Below are 23,335 nucleotides of genomic sequence, written 5' to 3' on the forward strand. Positions count from 1 at the left end.
AGTGTAGTTATGAGATTTGGGCTCATTTAATTTCAGCCTCTGGAATATTCATACTTTATGTTCTGGTTTCCTCCCCCAGCCACCTTCAACCACTTCCTTTGCAGAGTCCTGAGATAGCATCCCATGCATTTGTCCAGATACTTAGTTTTCAGATACCAGCATAGCCACCGGGGAAGTGTTGGTTGTGGTTGCGGGGAGGGACTGTACACTGAAGGAGCTGCAAGACCTGGCTGCCTTGTGTGAGCAGGACTGGGGTGTGCTGAGGGACGAGTGCTGAAGGTGCTGAGTCAAGGGGAGTTTAATGTAAAGTTGGGTCAAGAAGAGTTTGTTGATATGGGGGGAACTCTCTCCTAAAAAGGATTTATTGCCATTGTGGGGGTTCTGGAAATGGGTTTAATATGCTACAGGGATTGCGCTTGGAAGCTTGGAAAAGGCAATGGTCCACATTCTATGAAATCAAAATGCCGTTACTGCTGTGTCAGATGTTGAAAAATGGGGGGAAAGTCTCCAATACATGGACATCCAGAGTGAGTTTTCTTAAGACCATTTTTGAGAAGTCCTGGAGGACACTCCTCTCATCAGAACAATAAGGAATGCACGGTGGAGGGGAGCGGCAGCAAAGTGAAACTTAGCGATGTCTGTCCTCTGGAGGCTTAGGTTGTGGGTAGGAGACAGCTGCCTAGTAGCAATGGGAATAATGGGGTCCCAGAGCAGCAGAAGCCAGGTGGAAGCACTTAACTATCAGAAACAAGGTGTATGTCATTACTGTAATGGTCAGCAGGTCAATATATTATCTACTGGGGCATAAAAAATTATCATAAAACATAGTAGATATTAGATAAATGGAAAAATACTCCATTCATGCTAATAAAATTTGGAAGTAGACAAATATACTGTTATTACTTTTATGACCCAACATACTTTTCTAGGTGAATTAATGAGCTAGAAAAGTTAAGGAATGAATTAAATATTAAAACAGATTTTCTTCTTTTTATGATGATAATATAATTGCATACCTAGAAAATGAGGATAAAAATTTTGGTAAACTGACAAGCCAAATATACCAAAATCAATGACTTCTCTCCAATCTAGACACAGTGCCCAAAATTGGAAGTTTCAGGGTGGGAGGAATAAAGACAATTTTCTTTACTACATGATTGCATCAAATTGTGTCCAAAACCATAAACTACTTAGGAAAACGTTGTTTTGACTGGAACAGAAAAGAGCCTATTTGAAGTAGAGGAGGAAATAAAATTAAACCTTAATAATGCAAAAAATATGTTTTATCAAATGGGAAGTCTTGTTTAATCAATGACAGTCCCCCAAAACCAACATACAAATGTATTGCAATTCCCATTAGAATATTTACCTAGTTATTTGTTGAATTGTATACAGTAATCTTAAGATGCAAATAGTATAACAGATACGAAAGAACAGACAACAAAAACATGAAAAAGAAGGAGGCTGCTTCATCAACTAACGGAACAAATATTACATAGCATAGGAACTGAAAGCTAGACCAAGGAAACGAAGTAGCAAATCCACAAAGATTATCATAATAACCGTTAATACAGAGGTGGTATTTCAACTCAGGAAAATTATGGTTTATCTTATAAATGCTGCTGACTCAACTGATCATTCTGGGCAAAAAAAAAAAAAAACATCTAAGAATGTGATACATCAGCGATGGATTTGGGAAGTTATGGGAAATGTCGGTGATAAGGATTAACAACTATTTCCATTTTATACAAGGAAGACAAAAATTGAGGACTTACAAAATGAGCAATGAATTCAAAAGACCGTTCAGAGCAAATACGAATGGCCAATAAGCATAATCAAAGTTGTTCAAAAACACTGGTAGTGAAGAAAATATCAAAGTCCCAGTGAAACTGGCACAATTTAAAAATCTACACCACCTATGGCTGGGGCCGGGGGGTGCTGTGGGGAGAAGGGTGCCTCAGACATGGCTGGAAAGGGGCGTTATGACAGCCTTTAGGGGAAAGACACGGACATGGCTCTGTAATTTTGAAACATTCTTTGACCTAGAAATCTCACCCTTTGGAATCTATCCCATGGAAGCAAATCCTCTAGTATACAAAGGACGGTTATTGTTAATAACGGCAAAATCGACTGCCATGGATGGTGGAAAGATAGATAATTTATGGTAGAGCTAAATCAATAAAGTTTGAGTCATTAGAATGAAAAAGAACTCTGGTAGTTAAACAGGAGAAATCTCTGTGAAGTATTATTGAAGGAGAAAATCAAGGTGCAGAGAAGTCTGTATAAAATGAGCACATTAGGGTAAAGCAATAGCAATTGTTTGAGTATGCTTGAATACCTGTTTGTGTTTATGTGAGTGTGTAAATGAGCAGACGAAGATACATTTGTGTCTGTGTGTGCTCGTATAAGCAAGGGTAAGAGAGAGTACTTACCACATTGTTAACCTGAATTACCTTGGATTCACTTCTGGAAAAGGACTGGTGGGGGCGGGGGAGTTAGAACATGCAGGAAGAGCGGACTTAGAAAGCACTGGTGATATGTGTTTCCACTGTAGTAGTGCTATGTATGAGTCTAGATAGTGTATACAGTAATTGTTCTCATCTATTTAAATGCTTTATGTGTAAATATGAGTTCAATCTTAGAAGACCCAAAAAGGCAGTGTTAGTGCCATACCTAATGACCTTCAGGGAATCAGCAATTTACAGAGCACCGTGGGTAGAGTATGACCCAATTTCCATTAGAGCAAACAAACCAGGGGATCTACTTGTGAACCTGTGACTGTGTGTGTGGGTCCCAGCTGAGAAACATAGGGAAAGATACACGTGTCTATTAACACTGGACGCCTTGGGGGTGCAGGACCAAATTACATATGAGGGTGGGGCCATGACTGTAACTTTTTCATTATACAAATCTGTACCCTTAGAGGTGTTATACAAAAGACTTTCAGAGCTTTGAAAGTTGATAAACATCATCATAGATACATTATTTTAAAAACATTTTGTTGGATTTTTTTTTTTGAACGGGGAAAATATCTTTAACAACAGATACAAAGATTTTAATCACTGGAAGAAGAACACACCACAGACCACTCAACAGTCAGACCCAGCAGATTTCATGCTTGTTCTTGGAGACAATGAGCTCTTCTGGTCTCTACACCTGGAAATGACCAGCGAGAATTTTGTAAGGGTCCATGAAGTTACTCCTCAAACATCTCCTGCAAGTACATGTCTACAGATAAAGGAGGAAGGCTGGACACCACATGCAGTTCACTAGGTAACTCATGTGCCTCTAGAAGATTCTCTTTCCCTGATATGCCACTACCACTTCCTTCCACTTGTTGCTCTGCTGGAAAACGTACCCTTTGCATGCTACACCTTTTCCTGGACTGAACATAGAGGAAGTTAACTGGAAAGATGCAGCTTTTAAGGAAAAATATTTTGACCAATAGCTCCAGGGACAGTAGGACCCCCTCAGCCAGCCTATGGCCACTGTGGGAATGCCAGCCCCCTCACTCTCTTGTACCTCTGATCATCCAGGGCTTTCTGTTTGATCATCAGGAGACTTCAGAATTCACCTCGCCTGAAAGCCCTCGCTTCCTCCGTCTCTGACCCTGTCCCTCGCAGGAGAGTCTGTCACTCTGAGAAGTACAAACAGGGCAGCCTGTGGTTGGAAATGCCTGTCCTGGAGGCTCTGCCCTTCCTTCCTTGCCCCTGAGGGCTTCCCTGTGCCACTTGGGGTCTCATCACCGAGGGAAGGACATACCCCTGGCACCTCCAGGGTTTCCCAGTTCCTAATACTTGCTGTTGTGGCTGAAACTTGGCCTTTTCTGCTCATTATCGAGTCTGGGTCTTGGGAAGACTCATCTATGAGCCCAAGGATTTGGTCTTAGGGATCCCTGGGGCCTGTCCATCACCACCATCCTCTCATCAATTCTCCCTCTGTCCTGGGACCCCTCACTCCCCTTGGGGGCGCTGCTGTGGGAGACAGAATCCCCTGGGCACAATGACACTAATGATAGTAGTACCTTATAACAAAAATGTTTACTCTAAAAACACTATAACATGTCTTGGGATTTTATATTTGTAAATAGAAGATCATCCAATGTGCTCCCTCCCCCCTTTATTTGCTGAATGTTCAGTGAATTTGCTCCTTTGGAACATGGGAATGACCTCATTTTCTTGAACTTTTGTAATATTTTGTGACTTCTCCAAAAGGAGTTTCCTATGAAAGTGATTTTCTTAGTAAATTTAAACACGCAAATGGGAGAAATTTTCACCTCTTTTTAAGGGAAGTCTTTCATAGAAGGAATTATACTTAAAAGTTAGAGAATAATTTGTATATTTAGTTAAGACCCTGACAGGTATACCTCTTCCTTGTACCCTTCTTAACCAAGCCACAGTAATAGGTTAAAATTGTTTCCTCTTGAAAACAATTGAACAGTAGCCCCTTAAATGTCCTTATTAGATGAGTGACTTCAGAGTGATGCAGAAAACATATGTTTGGCCGAAAGCCTTGACGCCACAAACCTGAGAGGCTAAGACACAACCACCTCACCTGTGTTTGTCTAGGAGGGTTGTACGTGTCAACATAAGGTCTATCTATGTACATTTCTGAACATGAGGGAAGGATTCGAGACCTCAGGATGAAGAGAGAAAACAGACGGAGCCAGGTTGGGTGTGTGAGTGTGGTGTGGGGTGGAAAGTAGCGAAAGCTCTCAGAAGCAAGTTAGCGGCCAGGCAGAGGACCAAGGAGGAAACAGGAAACAGGTCTGGGGCGGTTCAGGGCAGCATGGGCAAGCAGCTGAAAAGATGGAGGAGGGCAGACACTGGCTGATGAAAGGGTGTACAATTAGGAACCACAGAAGCTCAGGTTCAGTTTGTTGTTGTCAGTTGCCATGAAGTCGATTCTGACTTGTGGCGACCCCATGTGTTTCAGAGTAGAACTGCTCCATTGGGTTTTCTTGACTGTAATCTTAAGAGAAGCAGATCGCCAGGACTTTTCCTCCCAGTACTCCTACTTTTAGGTGAGCTGTCGAGCACAAACTGCATCACCTAGGCACCTTTACCTCCTTGACCTATACTTTAAATTAAGTAGAGTAGGAATTTAAAATGCTATCTTGAAGTGAGGCTTTGCTGTGACTGGGTGTTAAGCCTTGGAAGAGGAGAAGGGGATTCCCTGGATCTAGGGGGATGGGGTCTTCCGCCCAAGCCCAGGCTGGGACAGCATAGTTCACAGTGGTACAGACACAGTGCTTCCTCACGCCACCCACTTTCATAAGCTCCTGAGAAATTTTACTTCTTTCGTTATTCCTGACATGACATATTAATTCAATCTTATTTGAAAATATGATACAAATGAATAACTGATCTCCCTAAACACCCTTCACCCCCGTCCCAGTTGCCCAGTGGCTTCCTCAACATAGGAGGTTCCCAAGCCTGAACAATTGAGTAGCTAGTCTGTGCCTACTCAGAAAGGCCCTTAGAGTTACAGTCGTGTTCTTTGGTTCACTCACTCATTCCTTTATTCATATCACTGTTTTGTTGTCTACTAAATGACAGCAAGTACTTTCTCTGGGAGAGCCACTTCATCTCCTCACTCAAAATCCATATCTTGTCTCCAAATCTTGTCTGGTGAAATCAGACTCTTTGCCACACACCTCCTGTCAATCAGGAAGAATTTTTCTCCCACCCCTACCTCGAGTCTTAGAGGTTTCTCCTTCCCATATTGCCATTTCATCCTGACTGGGTGAAGGTAAACCAAAAAAAAAAAAAAGGTCCCCCAAAGGATGTTCACCCCTCTGTTCCAAGCTCTCACGAGTTGGGAACTCCAACTGAGGAATCACTCTCTGTGAACTGGTAGCTTAAGTTGCTCTCCCACAGGAGACCTCAGATCGACAACCTCTCCAAAGAGCAGTTGGATCTGAGTGAGCACCAAGGCTTCCATAACACTTGTGTGACATCATTGCTGACATTGTTCAGTTTCGAGGGCCCAGTTTGAACCTAAACAAGACAAACATGGCAGCTTTTGGAGGTGTTGGGAGGATTGGGGGAAACTTAATAATAAGTATGTAATAAAAATGAATTGAAAGTTTTCCCTGCCTTCAAAGAGGTTACCATTCTATTGGAAAGAGAAATGTGAGTTCAGGGAATGATAACGGAGTGTGATGGGCTGTGGTTTCTCCCAAACCTCTTATCTCTGAATTTTAGATGGCGGCTTACTAGCTTGGAAGACCCCAGATGCCATTCACCAAAACTGGATGCAGAACATTTTCTTAATAAACTTCTTTATGCCAATTACCTACACATCCCCCGAATCCATGGTCCCCAGACCACCGCCCCTGCTCTCCTGTCCCTCAAAGTATTTGGTTGTGATCAGGAAACTTCTTAGCTTTTAGTTTAGTCCAGTTGTGCTGACTTCCCCTGTATTGTGTGTTGTCCTTCCCTTCACCTAAGATGATATTTGTCTACAGTTACTGTTAAAAAAACTGTCTTTGGAATTGGAATTGGGATTGCATTGTATCTGTAGATGGTTTTGGGTAGAACTGACATTTTCACAATGTTAGTGAATTTTCTTCTCCCTCACTCCCCACACTCTTAACCATCAAAGAATGTTTTCTTCTGCGTTTAAACTTTTTCATGAGTTCTTACAATAGTGGTCTCATACAGTATTTGTCGTTTTGCGACAGACTAATTTCACTCAGCATAATGCCTTCCAGATTCCACCCTCAGTCCCCTGTAGGCCCGAATGCTGCCGCCAGGTGGGCAGACGCTGCCTGATGGCCACCAAGAAGAGGGAGGTGAGGGAGAGTGTGGTCTGCAGGCACCTGGAGGAGCAGCTGGAGAAGCAGAGAGAGGAGCTAAAGAGGCTGAGGGACCAGCTGGAGAGGCTGCAGAGGCAGAAGTTCAGGCTACAGAGGGTGCAGGTGCAGCATCAAGGCCAGAGCGGGAAGCACCAGAAGACCCTCTAGCACCCCCGGACTAGGAGGAGCAGGGCCTTTGGGCTGGAAGTGTGGGCCCTTCAGGAGAGACCTCCATTCAGTTTTGTTTAACCCAGCTCCCCTGGAAGATCCCCACCCTCCCACCCCGAGTACACAGAGAGCTCCAGCCCTAGGAGGATCTGGATGGAGGAAGCCCCAGATGGCTGACCGCAGACACCAGGTCCCCTCAGAGGCTCCACTGGCCCAGAAGAGGAGAGGACAGGCCTCACCTGGATGATGAGGTCTCAGAACTCTGAGGATGAGCATAGCATAAGTAGGGAAAGGGAAATGGGATTTCAGTGGGACTTGGGAGGCTGAGGGGTCCCTGCAAGGACAGCTCTAAGGGAGGTGTGACGGTCATGGGGTGTCACTGAGTTCTTTGCAGGAGAAGGAATCAGAGAAGCCGCATACTGTGCGGAACCTGCCCGCAGGTGAGCAGTGAACATGAAGCCCTAAACCAAGGCCTCTGGGTCCCTTCCCAGCAGCTGCAGGCAGAGAAAGAAGCAGGGCTTGGGAGGAGGACAGGAGGGCGGGGTGGAGGAAAAGGAGCTCACCCCAGTCATGTCTTCTGTCCTCACAGGGTGAATTTGGGTTTACGATTAGGATTAGGGGAGTGGAAGGGGGAGCTGGTGTAGCAAAATCCTCCTGGGTGTTTTCCATTTCTGGATAAGAGTTGATCCAGTGCTTGCAGGATATTTTCTGTATTTAGCATGTCCTAAAAAAAAAAAAAAAAAGTAAGGAGTAGAGCTTTGGAACTTTTTCCTCTCCAATAAATCAAGCTATTCTTTCAGGTTTTCCACATGTTAATGAAACTTGCTAATATTTTTTCTTCTTTCTGTGGTCTAACCTGACATGTCCTGAGGTCAAAGAACTGAAGAAAAAGGTTGACTCAGATGAAAGAAGCAGAGGGCAGGCTGGTAAACCCAGAGAGAACAGCAAGAACACAGGTGATCAGAGGTGAGGGTGGGAAGGGGCAGATTCAGGCCCAGACTAAGTAGTGGACAGAAAAGCCCAAATCTCAGCCGTAGCTTCAGGTCCCATGTCTGGACGTGACAGGGGCGTAGCCATCTCCCTGGAAGATGAGACCTCTACTGTCACAGGGAAGCCTTCGGGACACAGGCAGGGAGGACAGGACCTCCAGAATGAGCACCTCCAACCACAGGCTGTCCTGTGTGGATTTCTCAGAGTGACAGAGACAGCTCCTGCATGGAACAGCGTCAGAGGTAGAGGGCAGTGAAGGCTTTCAGGACAGGTGAATTCAGCAGTCTCCTAAGGATCCAAAAGGAAAATCAGAGATTCTCAGAGGTATCAGAGTGGGAGAGGTTGGCATTCCCAGGTTGGGGAGAGGCTGGTTGGGGAGGTACTGCTTTCTGAAATCTTTTCATCAAACTCTCTTCTATTCATCAACTATCTTCTCAGTTGATGTCATCTAAGCTCAGTCCTGAAAAGGGCCTAGAATGCACAAGCGTGGGTTATTTGGTGTGGCAAGGTGGGGAGGAGGTAGTGGCAGCATATCCGGGAAAGAGAATCTTCTAGAGGCACATGAGTTACCTAGTGAATTGCACATGGTGTCCATTCTCCTTCATTTAGCTGTGGACGTGTGTTTGCAAGAGGTGATTGACTTCCCCAAATTATTTTTGGTCATTTCTAGTTACAGACACCAGAAGAGCACATTGGCTCCAAGAACATGCAAGAAATCCACTGATTGTGATTATTACTGTCTGTGGTATGCTCTCCTTTCAGTGATTAAAACCTTTGTCTGTCATAGAGAATTTTCACCTATTTAAAAATATATGTCTATGTCATTTACTAATTTCCAAAGCTATGAAATTCTTTTTTATTACATGTCTAAGAATACAAATTTGTATAATGAAAAAGTTAACATGCAGAGTCCCACCCTCATATTTTGCTCCTGCTCCCCCAAGGTATCCAAAGTTAATAGACACGTGTATCCTTCCCTAGGTTTCTCTGCTGGGACATGTATACACAGTCACAGGTACACAAGTAGATCTGATGGGGTGTTTGCTTTTATGGAAACTTGGTCACACTCTACCCACATTGCTCTTGCCCCTTCTTTCCCTTGACATTCTATCTTGACTCTCTGTAAGTCATTAGATATAGCATTAACTATATTTTTATGTCTTCTAAGTTACACACATAAATTAAATAGATGATAACAATTTTAGTACACTTTATCTAGACTTAGACATGTTGTTAGGTGCTATCGAGTTGGCTCTGACTCACAGCGATCCTATGCACAACACAACAAAACACTGCCTGGTCCTGGGCAACCCTCATAATGGTTGCTATATTTGAACCCACTGTTGTAGCCACTGTGTCAGTCAATCTCATTGAGTGTCTTCCTCTTATTCGCTGGACCTCTGCTTTACCAAGCATGGTGTCCTTCTCCAGGGACTGGTCCCTTCTGATAACATGTCTAAAGCCATCCTTGCTTCTAAGGAACATTCCAGCTTCTTTCAAGACAGATTTGTTTGTCTCATACATAACACTAGTGAAATGGAAACACGTTATCACCCATGCTTTTTCAGTCCACTCTTCCTGCATGTTCTAGCTTTCCACCCCCTGTTCTTTCCCACAAGTGAATCCAAGGTAATTCACTTCGACCATATGGTAAGTAGTCTATCTTATCCTTACTTAAACAAGCACACGCACACATACATGTACCATCATCTGTTCATTTATACACACACATACATGTAAACAGGTATTCAAATATGTTCAACTGTTATTGTTCTACCCAAATGTGCTCATTTTATATATACTTTTCTGCACCTTGATTTTTTCAGTAAACTTCCATAATACTTCACAGAGATTTCTTCTACTTAACTACTACAACTCTTTTTCATTCTAATGACTTCCTATGTTATTGATGATGTAGCTCTACCATATATTCTCTATCATTTCACCACCAATGGACAGTCAATGTTTTGTCAGCATCAATAATAAACACCCTTTGTATAGTACAGGATTCGCTTATGTGGAGTAGACTCCACAGAGTGAGATTTCCAGTTCAAAGAATGTTAAAAGCACAGAGCCATGGCCATGTCTTTCCCCTAGAGGCTGTCCTAAAGCACCTTTCCAGCCATGTCTCAGGGTTTCCTTCTCCCCACAGCCCAGCCAGCTATAGATGGTGTTGATTTTTAAATTGTGCCAGTTTCACTGGGACTTTGATATTTTCTTATCTACCAGTGTTTTTGAGCAACTTGGACTATGTTTATTGGGCATGTGGATTTGCTGTGAACGATCTGTTTGAATTCACTGCTCATTTTTCAAGTGCTTAACTTTTATCCTTCTGTGTAAAATATAAACTGTTATTAATCCTGGTCATCTACATTTCACATAATTTTCCAAATCTATGATTTGTGTATCACATTTTTGCAAGCTTTGTCCCCCAGAACAATCAGTTGAGTCAGCACCATTTATTAAATAAATATGATTTTCACACCACCTTTTTTTTTTTTTTTTATGAATAGTTACTGTGATTTCCTAGTAGGTTTTCTATTTCAGTTGTCTACCTGTCAGTTTGTATGCTATGTAATATTGATTTGTTCTGTTACTTGATGAGGTAGACACCTGTTACTATCCTGTTATTTCAGGTTTTTCTTGTCTATTCTTTGGTAATGCAGCCCTGGTGTTGCAATGGTTAAGTGCTTGACTGCTAATTGAAAGAAAGGCTGCCAGGTCGCACCCACCCAGTGGCTCTGAGGGAGAAAGGCCTGGCGGTCCGCTCCCATAAAGATTACGGCCTATAAAGGCCTACTGGGCAGTCAGACGGGACGGCTGTGAGTCAAACATCTTGTCCAAGGCTCCAGCAACAACATTCTTTGTTATCTATTGTACTACTTGTAGCTTATGATTAATGTATACAATTAAAAAACAACTACCCGAATATTCTAATTGGAAATGCAATCCATTTATGTGTTAGTTTTGGGAACCTCCATTTGATTAACAAGGCTTCCCACTTGGAAATATGGCATATTTTTTTGCACATATTCAGGTTTTGTTTTATTTACGTTAATACATTAGTTTTCTTTATATATGTCCTTCGCTGCTCTGGTCAGAACAATGTTCCCCTAAATATTTTATAGTTTTGGACACAGTTTGCTACAGTCAAGTAATAGGCGAAAGAGAACGACCAGCCTTTCCCACCCTTGCTAATTTTAGTCTCTTATGTCCACATGGGACAGAAACCCTTGATTTTGATGTATTTGTCTTTTATTCGGGTATGCAATTATATCATTATTTTGAAAATCTGTTTTTATACTTATACCAGTTATTTAAATTTTCTAGTTTAACCCTTCACCTTAAAAGTATGTTGAGTCTTACCAAAATCTTTGTCTAGTTCCAAATTTATCAGCATGAATTGAATATTTTTCCATTTATCTCTCATCTGCTAAGTTTGGGGATAATCTATTATGCCCCAATAGGTAACTAATACTCTGACCTGCTGACCGTTGTTGTAATCACACACAACTTGTTTCTGACAGTTAAGTACTTCTACCTGGCCTCTGTTGGGCTGGGATCCCATTACTTATATTGGTATGAGGTAGCCCAGCTCCCATGAACAATCTCAGCCAATAGGGAATTGTTGTCGTTTGTTGTTGTCGTTTGTTGCTGTCAAGTCATTTCCAACTGATGACAACCCCATGTGTGCAGCGTACAACTGCTTAATAGGGTTTCCAAGGCTGTGACCCTTTAGAAGGAGATCACCAGGCCTGTCTTCTGAGGCACCCCTCCGTGGGTTCAAACTGCCAACCTTTCAGCTGGTAGTTGAGCACTGAACTGTTTGTGGCACCCAGGGACCCCCTAGAGAAGACAGATATCAGTAAGTTCAGTGTTGTTGCTGCTCCCCTCATCTCTGCATTCCTTATTATTTTGATGAAATGGGCGTCCTTCAGGACCACCAAGAAATGGTCTTATAGAAACTAACTCTGCCACGGCCACATATTGGAGACTTTTGCCTCATCTTCCCACATCTGACACAGCAGGTCTGGCATTTCTATTTCGTAGATAGTGGGCCATTGCCTTTTCCAAGCATCGAAGAACAATGCCACAGCTTACGAGACCCATTTCTAGAGCCCTTGCTATGGCGATAAATCCTTGTTAGGAGAGAGTTCCCCCATATCAACAAACTGTCCTTGACCCAACTTTATATTAAACTCCCCTTGACTCAGCACCTTCAGCACCCATCCTCAGCACACCCCCGTCCTGCTCACACAAGGCAGCCAGATCTTGCAGCTCCTTCAGTGTACAGTCCCTCCCCCCCTTACCACAACCAACACTTCCCCAGTGGCTATACTGGTATGTGACAACTAAGTATCTGGACAAATGCATGGGCCGCTATCTCAGGACTCTGCAAAGGAAGTGGTTGGCAGTGGTAGGAAACCAGAACATAAAGTATAAACATTCCAGAGGCTGAAATTAAATGAGTCCAAATCATGTAACTGCATACCAGCTGTGCACAGAAACAGCTCCAAGAGAAGCCCTCTCTCATATCAAATGGGATAGAGGGTCCATAAAGGAGAGAGGTGGGCAAGTCGGCAGGTGGGAAGAAACTTAAAACTCTGGAAGAACAGATTCCTTCTCTCTGACCAGAGTATGTAAGGGCCCAAGAGTGTGGGGGAAGCTCCATTAAGTTTTCTCTCTCCCTGTCTGCTGTTGGCATTTAGTCAGTTCTGCCTCAAAGGGTGTGACTTTTCGAAAGCAGATCACCAGGCTAGTCTTCTGAGACGCTTCTTGACAGACTCATGCTGCCAACCTTTGGGCCGGTTGTGGAGTATTTTGGCCCCATAGGCAGAACCAGTCGCTTATGTGCACGACAGAATGAGGAGATTAAAGCCACAGGATTCCTACCAGTGGGCCAAGAAAGCACTCCTTCAGAGCTCAGAGAGCATCAGAGAAATAGAGAGAGGAAGCGGCACAAGAAAGAGATTCTTCAAACTTGCTATGAACTCCTGGTTCACCACCCATCCCCCCAGATGCATATGCCTTGCCCTGACCCTAAGAAGCACTATCAAATCCTTTAAGAGCCTCACTAGGGGTTACAACGCCATCAAGATTCCAGTCTGGGTGGCACTCATGTAGATTAGACCCGAGTATCACCGCAAAGGCTTCAAAAATTGAACGAAGATGTGAGCCACGGAATACAAAAACAGGACAGAACTTGCAGCATGAACATATCTGGGTCAATTGAATGCTAAAAAAAACAAAATTAACATTTTGTTTTTCCATAACATTTAAGCAAGACTTACAGTTTTGAAATCTTAAGACACGTATTTTAAAATGCTATTCTAATCATGCTCCAAGAAATAACAGGGACATTTTTTAAATACGTGGAAAGATAGTGGCTATTTGCAAAGGAAAATTTTACATGCTAAAAATGCAATGCTAGCAATGAAAAATTCATTTGATAGTTTCAAAAGCAGAATGGTGATGACAGAGAAAAAAACTGAGTTGGAAGTAGATCAATAGAAAATATTTATTCTGAAAACAGAGAAAAAATACAGAAAAAGATGAGCAGAGCCTCAAAAACTAGACCAAAACCCTATTTCTTTATTGGAACTCCAGAAGACATGGAGAAAATGTGTGGTGCAGAAAAAAGTATTAGGAGAAATACTAACACTTTCCAAATTTGGTGAAAGACATGAACTTACAGATTCAAGAAGCTCAGCAAACCCCAATGAGTTAAATTTAAGGAATTATATACCGCAATAACATATTATTATGAAAATATTTTAAGCACACTATACGAATTCTTTTACAGTGACATGTAAAAAAGAAAACGGCGTACTGTGCTTATGACAATACCTGGGAGGGGGAAAATGCAGTTGACAAAAAAAGAAAAAATATATATAAAACATGCATTATTTGCATAAAAATATGATATATCATAATCAATGGCAGAATAACAAAGACCAAGAAAATACTCAGGAAGAAGTTAGACAGAAAACAACACATTTCAAATGGGAAAAATAATTCAAATAACTCTATAGTCATTATCAGAAGCCATGGAAGCCAAAAGATTGTGAAACAACATTTTTTCAACACAAAGAGGGAAATATTAATCTATATAGATATATAATTCTATACCCAGTCATACCTTTGGGAGTAAAGCAAAAGTAATGCCATTCTCAGGGGATGGAAAACTGAGAGAATTCATCACCACCAGACTTCTGCTAAATGAAACACTGAGAAAAGTGGTTCAGGTGGTAGACTTGGAATTTCATTCATATTTCAGGAAAGCAGAAAACGTGGGAACTATGTGGATAAATATACTATGTCAACACTGTAGTCACTGCACAACATGGCACTGGACATGCCTCTTTGGAAAGGTTTTCCAGTCTCTTGGAAATGCTTGGGAATACACTCTTGGTGGCAAATCATTATTAGAGAAAGGAATTAATTTTGACAATATCTGAGAGCTGGCTGTATTCAAGTCTGGTGAATAAACTGGAAAGAAAATAAATTTTTGGACCCAAAATAAGTCGTGGAAACAAAAAAATGAGTCTCAATTCCCATGTGGCCATGAGCCAGCTCTGAAGGCCTTCCCCAGAGAGGCATTTCAAGCACATCGGGAGCAATGTCTTCCTGTTGTTTTTGCTAGGTGCCATCGAGGGGATTTCTGAGTCACCGTGGCCTGGTGTGAAAGGAGAATTGTCCCCATAGGGTTTACTGGTGTGTAATCTTAACGGGAGCAGGCTGCCAGATCTTTATTCCTTAGAGCCTCTGGGTAGGTTCAAACAATTAACATTTCGGTTAGCAGCCAAGCACTTAACTTTTGTACCACCAGGGCTCCTTGGAGCAATATCAGTACCACAGAAGTTGGTATGAACCTTCCCATGGACCTTCTCTGAGAGATAATCCCTTGCTTAAGAACCAACTTTAGTTTTCATATATACTCATTCTGCATCAAGTCTAGGTAAGAATTAGAGTGCATCCTTGAGAGGACAATATTTTATATGTGGTCATCAACAAAATATGCCTCAAGGGCAAAGTTTAAGAATAAACCAAGGGATTTCCCATCAGTCCTTGGGACCTGAGAGGGTCTTCAGGAGGATTTTCTGAGACTCATGGAAAAGGAAGTAGTAGATGCTGCCTTCTTTTTACCACTTCCCTCCCAAACAAACAGGAACCACTGCTAAGATGTCAGGTGTCAAACCCAAACTCCTCTTCGCATCCTCTATGAAACTTGTATAGTAAGACCAGGAACCAGGTGTTCAGCTGTGTGAAGAGAAAAAAAAAAATTTTTTTTTTTTTTAGTATTTCCCATCTTCCAAAGTTTCGAGTTCCAGTGGAATCCTGTTATAAGTCACTAGATCAGCCCAGGACCTGGAAGACTGAAATTCCTGGAGCTCTGACAAGTGGGAGGGGTGGGGGGGGGCACTGGGCAGAGCCTCCTTGACATCACTTGCCCCAAGAGGCTCTGGAGGCTGCTTCATGTTAAAAGTCAAAGGCCCTTCCGGCCCAGCAGAGTAAGAGCAGGGAAAGACTTTCTCCATTGAAAGAAGAGATGGGCTCAGGAGCTGCAGGTGTGAGACCATTCAGCTTTTTGGCTTCAGGGCATCCCGGCCCCAGTTCACCTTTACAACTGGGCCTTTATAGCCTCTCCACTTCTCTCTCCCTCCCAGCTTTCTCCCAGCACCATGGGCTGTGGCTTCTGCTAGTTTCAATGTTTCAGTAGCACCTCACCCCACTCAGAGGAGGTAGGTTTGCAGGGTGGGGGGCACAAACCCATAGTGCCGCTTAGGTGTCCTTCAACAGAAACTCTCTGGAGGGGACAAGTTGGCCTGACTGATCCTGAGACCCAGACAGAGGGAAACCCAGGGGGAGGGTCATTGGTTGAGGAAGTGTCAGCACCCTCAGGGTCATGTCCCTGGGGTCATGCCCAATTGCAGGAAAAAGGAATTAGCTCTGCAGCTTGGTGTGTTGACCGTCCAGTATGAAGGCCCCGGAAGCCTCTGGAGAATTCTCAGAATTTAGTCTAATCCAGCACTGGGGAAATCCTTACTGAATGAGAGCAGCCATATTCCTGGGGATCTTTATTCTAAAACTCTCAAAGCAGTTGATACAGTCTTAGGAGGTGGGAGATAAGAAAGCTTGGGGCCACAGAGGGACTGTGGCAAAAGAGGGAGGTTCCTATCACTCCCTCTGGGGTCTTGTTCAGGATTTTTTTTTTTTTAATGCAACTTGGGCTCCAAACAGGCATTTATCACTGAAGTTGTATTTATGATCCTTAACTCAAATCTGGAGTTTTGAGCTTATTTTGATGATTTCTTCTTTAGTCTATGGAGAAAGGAGTCTACTATAAGCCAGTGGTGAAAGTGCAGGAAATAAAGTCCCTAGTCCTGACCGGGGTCGGCTCTGCTGCACCCCAAACTAGGGGTGACCTCCCTGGGGAGCCCTTCTGAGGGAGAAAGGGGGTGCAGTGTGTGTACCTACAGTGTGGCCTCTGGGGCTTTGCCTTCTCCTCCCAGAAGTGCAACCTTGGGCCTCCACGTGCGGACCCAGAGTTAGAGGGTGACCTCAACTCTCCCACCTTTCCTGGGTCATCCTCTGGACCCAAGTCCCCATATGCCTCCTCTGCTCTCCTATCCCAGCATAAGCGCTGTGATCAGGCTCAGGTGCGTGCACTGGGTCTCGCTCTCTGTGGCCTCAGGCTTCCCCTATTCTGGTGCGACCTGTGAGCCTGGTGGGTCTGAGTTCAGGGCAGGGCTGGGTGGGCTGGGACTGTCGCAAAAGGCTCCTGAAGCCAGCTTCATCCTGCTGCCCGCGAGCTTGCGGTGGGGCAGCCCTGGGCATCGCGCATCCCCCAGGGCGCCCCTCTCTGTGCAGCCCTGCCCCGCCCCCACCCCCCAACCACCCACCCTCCGCCTCAGGCCTCCTAGTTCTAGAGGCGCCTTTTCTTGATGCCCAGATGCAACTGGGCACCGCACCGCCCCGCAGAGTCAATCCAGCTAATGACCTCAACCTGAAATGCACAACTTTAAAACTGCTAGATAGGTGGGAAATGAAAAAAAAAAAAAGTAAATGTGAAACACTTAAAAAGAACAATTACAAAGATGTCACATTATGTGGGACTGACTGTATTCTCACATCATAGACTCAAAGGAGGCTTGGTTGTATGTTTCTTTGCAAATAAGTCTTAGATAAGGGAACTGGTACCAGGAGTAGATACGCAGCGTGACTTCCGGAAAATGGAAAATCTGGGATTGATTAATTGGCCTGGATGAGGCTGAAAACAGTGATAACCGCGTAATATTTAATGATGACATCCTAGCAGTCTACAACATGCAGTGAAAATTTTTCTAAGTAAATTGGCACCAGAAATGGCCTTTAATCACTATACAAAATGGGTCAGTAGTTCAAGATCTCCCTAAGAAGAAGGAATCAACTCGATGGCCAAATGGTTTCAGGTTTGGGAGACCACTTTCAGGCAAGTTCCAGCAAACATGCAAAAAACAGATCATCTTAATCTTGTACATAGTCACCAAAGAAGAGAAAAATATGAGATGCTCTCCAACTTGATCCTTAAGGCTACTTTAATATTGATACCGAATTAGAAAAGAAAGGTATAAGTAATTGAGATGCAAAACCCTACATAAAATGCTGGCAAAGAACTCCAGACAAGTGTAAACCATGTAATACGCCACGATCAAGGGGGTTTATTGTCAGCATGCAATCGAGTGAACATTAAACATTTAATAACTTAATTCACCACATGTGTAGGTTAAGGAAGAAAAGACAAGGCTCACATAAAGAGATGGCGAAAAGTAGTGATAAAATCCAATCACACTGAGACATAAGAACTCTGAGCAAACTAGGAACAAAAAAAGGAGTTCCCAAACTTGGAAAACTACAACTAGCATGATAGTTCATGGCGAAATGTGGGACATTCTCTTTAAAATTAATTAGCAATAAAACAAGGATGCTTTCTCTTATTATTTCTATGAAATTTAACAATGGAGGTCGAAGCTAGAACGAAATGACAAGAAAAGGTATAACTTATTATTCATAGATTATACGAATGTCTTCACAGGAAATTTTTAAAAGCCATAGAAAACATTAGAATTAATACTAATCATAAATACAAAGTGAAAAATAGAGTGAATTTCTATGCATCAGCATCAAGCCGGCTCTTCTGTAGCTTAGTGAAAGCAGAGGACACTGATAGGGAAACAGCAGGATCCAGGTGGGCTAGACAAGGAGGGGAGAGCACTATTTTACCCTAGGCTGGATTTATAAGCACAGATATGTGTGTTAGTTACCTAGTGCCGCCATAAGAAAAAAATAACACAACTGAGTGGCTTTAAAGAACAGAAATTTATTTTCTTACAGTTCAGGAGAGGCTCGAAGTCTGAATTCAGGGCATGGCTCATGTCTACTTCAGCTTCTAGCAGCTTCCAGCCACCCTTTGTGTTCCTGGCCTTGTAGATGCATCTGCTCCTGTCTGTGTCTATTCTGCTGTTTTTATAACTCAGAAGGGACTAGGTCTAGGACCCACCCTACACTGGTATGGCCTTATTAACATAATTTTAAAAATCCCCTATTTCTAAATTAGGTCACATTTACAGGTACAGTGGTTAGGATTTCAACATACCTTTTGGCGTTATACAATTCAGTCCATAATAGTGCCCTCACCAGATATTCTGGACTGAGAGTCCAAGCATGAGCTGCTGAGAGTGGTTCTGTTTTTTTTTCTATATTAGTTGACTGTAACTTGTATCAATGGTAACCCATATGAACTTTGGAGCAACTTATTATGAAGGACCTGGTCAACCTTTTTAACCATGTCCATTATGTGGAAAAACACACAGACTCCCATCACTGTAGCCTTGAGAAATTGATACGGGTGGAATGGGTTTGGGACCAAGACTTGCTTCATGGCCTTGATAACATGGCATAGCTGTCAGACGTCCACGTGGAGATGTCAGGTAATAATACTAATAGCTAACACTTACTGAGCACATGCACTGGTGTCAGGGGCTCTTGTAAAAGCTTCTCCTTAAGAGTTTTGCTCTGCATGATAGTCCTATGAGGAATGTGCCATTATAATGCCCATTTTACAAAAGAGGTCGACACAGAGAGTTAGGCTGACATTTGAATATACGAGTTTGCACCCAGGAGGAATTTGACTAGAGCTACAAAGCTGGCATCTTTAGCTACAGATAGACAGCAGTGGACTCACTGAGTCATCCTAGACAGAGGGTGTCAATAGAGAGAACTAAGCACCGAGCCCTAGGGCACCCTGACGCCTACAAGCTGGCCAGGTGAACCACAGCCAACAAAGCTCTCTGAAGGCCAGTGCGGTTCCTGGAAGGTGGCCTGTCCTTTCTCTAGGCCGAATTTCCCCACTGCCCTTCCCACCCGCACTGGCTTGTCCCCTTCATAATGGCAGGGACAGTGTGTAACTTTCACCACTGCCCAAGATCCCAAGGTTACAATAACATTGGTATGGAAAGCAGAATGATGGAGTCAGGAAGCCTGGTGGTCACATGCAGCCAGCTGGAAAGAGAAAAGAGCAAATAAACAAGGGGAGAAGACCGTGAGCCAGAGGAGTGGGAGAAATGAAATATTTCCCGAGTGCCAAGTAAGGCTGGGCGACTGCTAGTGGCATGTAGTTCCTCATTTAAGCTTCAGAGGGACACAATGGGTGGAATAGACATTGTTACCACTTTCATCATGCAAACGCTTTATTATCTTTGATTTTAACAGTCACATGTTAAGAAACCAGAAAACTGAGAAAAGTATAATAAAAGAATACATCTCATCAATTGCAGACTATAGTGTTGCCTCAGAAGCTGCTCATTTTTGTTGCTGCTGTAAATATTGCACACAATCTTTGCCAAGTGAACAAGTTGTACAGGTGTACAAGCTATTGACAGCAATTACATTAATCAGCTGTGCAAACTTACCCTTATCAATGGGATTTTTCCATCACCATAAACTGAAACTCCGTGCTCTGTATGCAATAACACTGCTTTATTTCCTCCCTCCTGCCCCTGTTAACCCCTAATAAACTTTCGTTACTATACATTTGCCTGTTCTTATAAAAGGCAGGTTTCTGAATCTGAAAGCTCTTGACAAGCCACAAGGGTGAATTCGTATGGTAGCAGAAGTTATTTGCAATACCTATGTCCTACTATGGACTTGGTTCTAGAATATATAAAGAACCGTTTATAAAGCAAAAACAAAAAAAAAGTCCAATAGATGAGGAAATACTTGAAAAGATTTCTATATGGCCAACATACATTCATTAGTTATCAGAGAAACTCTTAACAAAATGTCACAATGTGATACTATCCCCCACACACCAGAATGGCTAAAATGAAAAAGATGGAAAATACCAACTACTAGGTAGAGCATGGAGCAAAGGGATCTCTAATTTACTGCTAGTGAAAGTGTAATTTGGTACAACCACTTTAAAAATGCTTTGGCCATATCTACTAAAGCTGTGAACACACATGTATCCTACGACCCAGCAATTCTACTTCTAGATACATACCCAATAGAAATGGGTAGATATGTTCAACAAAGCACATACTTCTAAGGAATGAACACTCTCATTCTGAAAGCCTAACTTTTTAAATTTTTCTTTAGATGAAGGTTTACAGAACAAACTAGCTTCTTACTAAACAGCTAGTACATATATTGTTTTATAACAACGGTTACCAACCCCATGACATGTCGACACTCTCTCTTCTTCAACTTAGGTTCCCTATTACCAGCTTTCCTGTCCTCTTCTACCTTCTAGTCCTTGTTCCTGGGCTAGTATGCTGCTGGAGCCTCATTTCGTTTTATGGGCCTGTCTAATCTTTGGCTGAAGGGTGAACCTCATGAGCGACTTCATTATTGACCTCAAAGGATATCTGGGGTCCATACACTCAGGGTTTCTCCAATCCCTGTCAAGTCAGTAAGTCTGGTGTTTTTTTTGTGAGTTAGAAGATTGTTCTACATTTTTCTCCAGTTCTGTCCTGAATGCTTCACATTCAAAGCATTATTCTCTGTCTGTTCTAAGGTGATGGCCATATATAATATGTTTATATAGAAAAGTCTAGAGCTTTCTCTGAAATTCAAGAGCAAATCTCTAGAGGCTCATGTGCTTATAGCTTCTGTTCCCTCTGGAGCTACTGCTTCTGTCTGTCCTTCTGCTGGGCTGCACCACATGGAACCAGTTATAAAATTCAACCTCATCTTATAAATTCACAGGAGTCCTACTCACACAAAATTTTTATTGGCTATGAGAACAGGTGTGTAGATAAGGTATACAAGGGATTTCTATTGTAGCAAAGCAAAACCTTAAAATGAAATGGCTGGGAATGGCGGGCCTCCTTCTGTAAAAATGCTTTTCTACATGGAATATGGGAAAATGCAGTTAAGATATGGCTTATGCAGAAAGGCAAAACGGAGTGCTTGCAGCAATTTGGTAATCATTTAGATCACCTGTAAAAATATTTTCATCCTTTTTCTCATAGCTTACAGGAAATGAAATTCCAAAAGGATCGCATATTTAAAAGTAAAATATGCCACCATAAAAATTTCAGAAGAAACTATGAGAGATTTTGTTTTGCTTTTTATTGGTAAAAGAGAAAGATTTTCTAAAAATCCCAAAGCTGTGAAGGCTAAAACTGGTAAGATATAGATACAGATCTTTGGCATAGCAAAAACTATATGAAGAAAGCAAAAATACAGGCAAAAAGCTGAAAAAAAAAATTGCAGGCTAAGGATTTGACTAGACATTTCTCCAAAGAAGATATATAAATGGTCAATAATCACATGAAAAGAAGCTCAACCTCATTAGTCATTAGGGAAATGCGAATCAAAACCAAAACTCACTATTATTTCAAAACCACTAAGATGGCTCAAATCAATAGGATGGACAACATATGTGGTGAGGATGTGGAGAAACTGGAACCCTCATACATTGCTGGTGGACATGTGACACGATCCAATCAGTTTGGAAAACAGTTAAGTACTTGCTCAGAAAGTTAAACAAAGAGTTACCATGCATAGCAATTCCACTCCTAGGTATGTACCCAGGAGAGCTGAAGCATGTTCACATAACAACTTACAAAAGAATTTTCATAGCAGCATTATTCATAAATACCCAAAATATGGAGAGAATCCAAATGTCATGAACTGATAGACAAGCTGTGGTATATTCGTAGACTGGAATATTAGTCATTAAAATACATGCAACAATATGGACAAACTTTGAGAACGTTATGCTAAGTGAAAGAAGCCAAACAGAAATGACCACATGGTGCGTGACTCCATTTATATGAGATGTCCAGAACAGACAAACCAACACAGACAGAAAGTAGATTAGTGGTTGCTACGTCTTGGACGAAAGGAATAATGAGGATGACTACTAATATGTAGGGCATTTATTTACAGGGCACTGAAAATATCGTGAAGCTAGACAGTGGTGATTGTTGCACAACTCTGTCCATATACTAACAACCACAGAATTGTGCACATTTCAAAGGGCAATGTTATGGCGGGTGAATTATCTCTCAATGGAAATATTTGTGACTCCTAAAAGACTAACTTTTCAATTCAATATATAGAACTTATAAATCAGTAGGGGAAAAACAACCCAACTTTACCAAGTCTCTTTCCAACCAAAGTGAAGGGGGTACATTCAGTTAGTACACTTTATTTTTGTCTCTCTCTTCATTATAGAAGTTCTGTTCTCATTTTATATAACTTTAAGTTATACAAGTACTAGTCTCCATTTCCTTATCCCTGTTTTCACTATTGTAACTACATAAAGAGAGCAGTACCATGGTTTTTATAAAAACCCACCCACTCATTCATTCACTCAAATCAGTTTTGAGTGCTTCTTAGGTGCTAGGAACCAGGATACTCTTGCAACACAGCAGAGAAGCTCCTGCCCGTATGGGCCTTCTATTTGTGTGGAGCAGTCAGATGATAAACCAGCCAAACAGCATGGAATGTTACCTAACATCAGGGAGGAGTCGTGTGATTTTGGAGGTGTCCCAAGCTGTGTCTCTCTCGTGAAGAGTTCTCTCTTTCCTCTAAACCCAGTGAAAAGTACACACTTCGAAGGAACTGTGGGGTCGATAAGTGTGAAAAAGAGATTTCATTTCAGTTTCATTGTGTTGGTTTCACCTGCTACGCTGTCAGCATTTTTTTAAACATTATTCTGCAGCTAATATCAACCCCTCTCCAAAAAAAACACTCTTGCCATGCAGTTGATTCCGACTCACAGCGACCCTATAGGACAGGGTAGGGCTTCCAAGGAGTGGCTCATCTTAGGACACAAATAACTCCTGCTTATGAGAATCCGAAAGCTGTTCAGTGTGGATGTGTGAGGGA

The 23,335-nt window shown here is 42.4% G+C and overlaps 1 long non-coding RNA gene across 6 annotated transcripts in view; it reads right to left on the minus strand.

Moving 5' to 3' along the window:
- LOC135230029 (uncharacterized) overlaps window positions 1-23,335 on the minus strand; it is a 224,350-nt gene that overhangs the window by 107,683 nt on the left and 93,332 nt on the right. The window contains exons 5-7 of one of the 6 annotated variants that reach the window (XR_010320666.1): window positions 7,531-7,691; window positions 3,523-3,637; window positions 680-3,156 (exon numbers count right to left, since the gene is read on the minus strand). The exons of 2 other annotated variants lie outside the window; for them this stretch is intronic. This is a non-coding gene — a long non-coding RNA (uncharacterized LOC135230029). 3 more of the 6 variants (XR_010320669.1, XR_010320665.1, XR_010320664.1) reach the window with 3 other exon arrangements.

The sequence above is a fragment of the Loxodonta africana genome, unplaced genomic scaffold (assembly GCF_030014295.1).
Source record: "Loxodonta africana isolate mLoxAfr1 unplaced genomic scaffold, mLoxAfr1.hap2 scaffold_73, whole genome shotgun sequence".
Classification (NCBI taxonomy): Eukaryota; Metazoa; Chordata; class Mammalia; order Proboscidea; family Elephantidae; genus Loxodonta; species Loxodonta africana.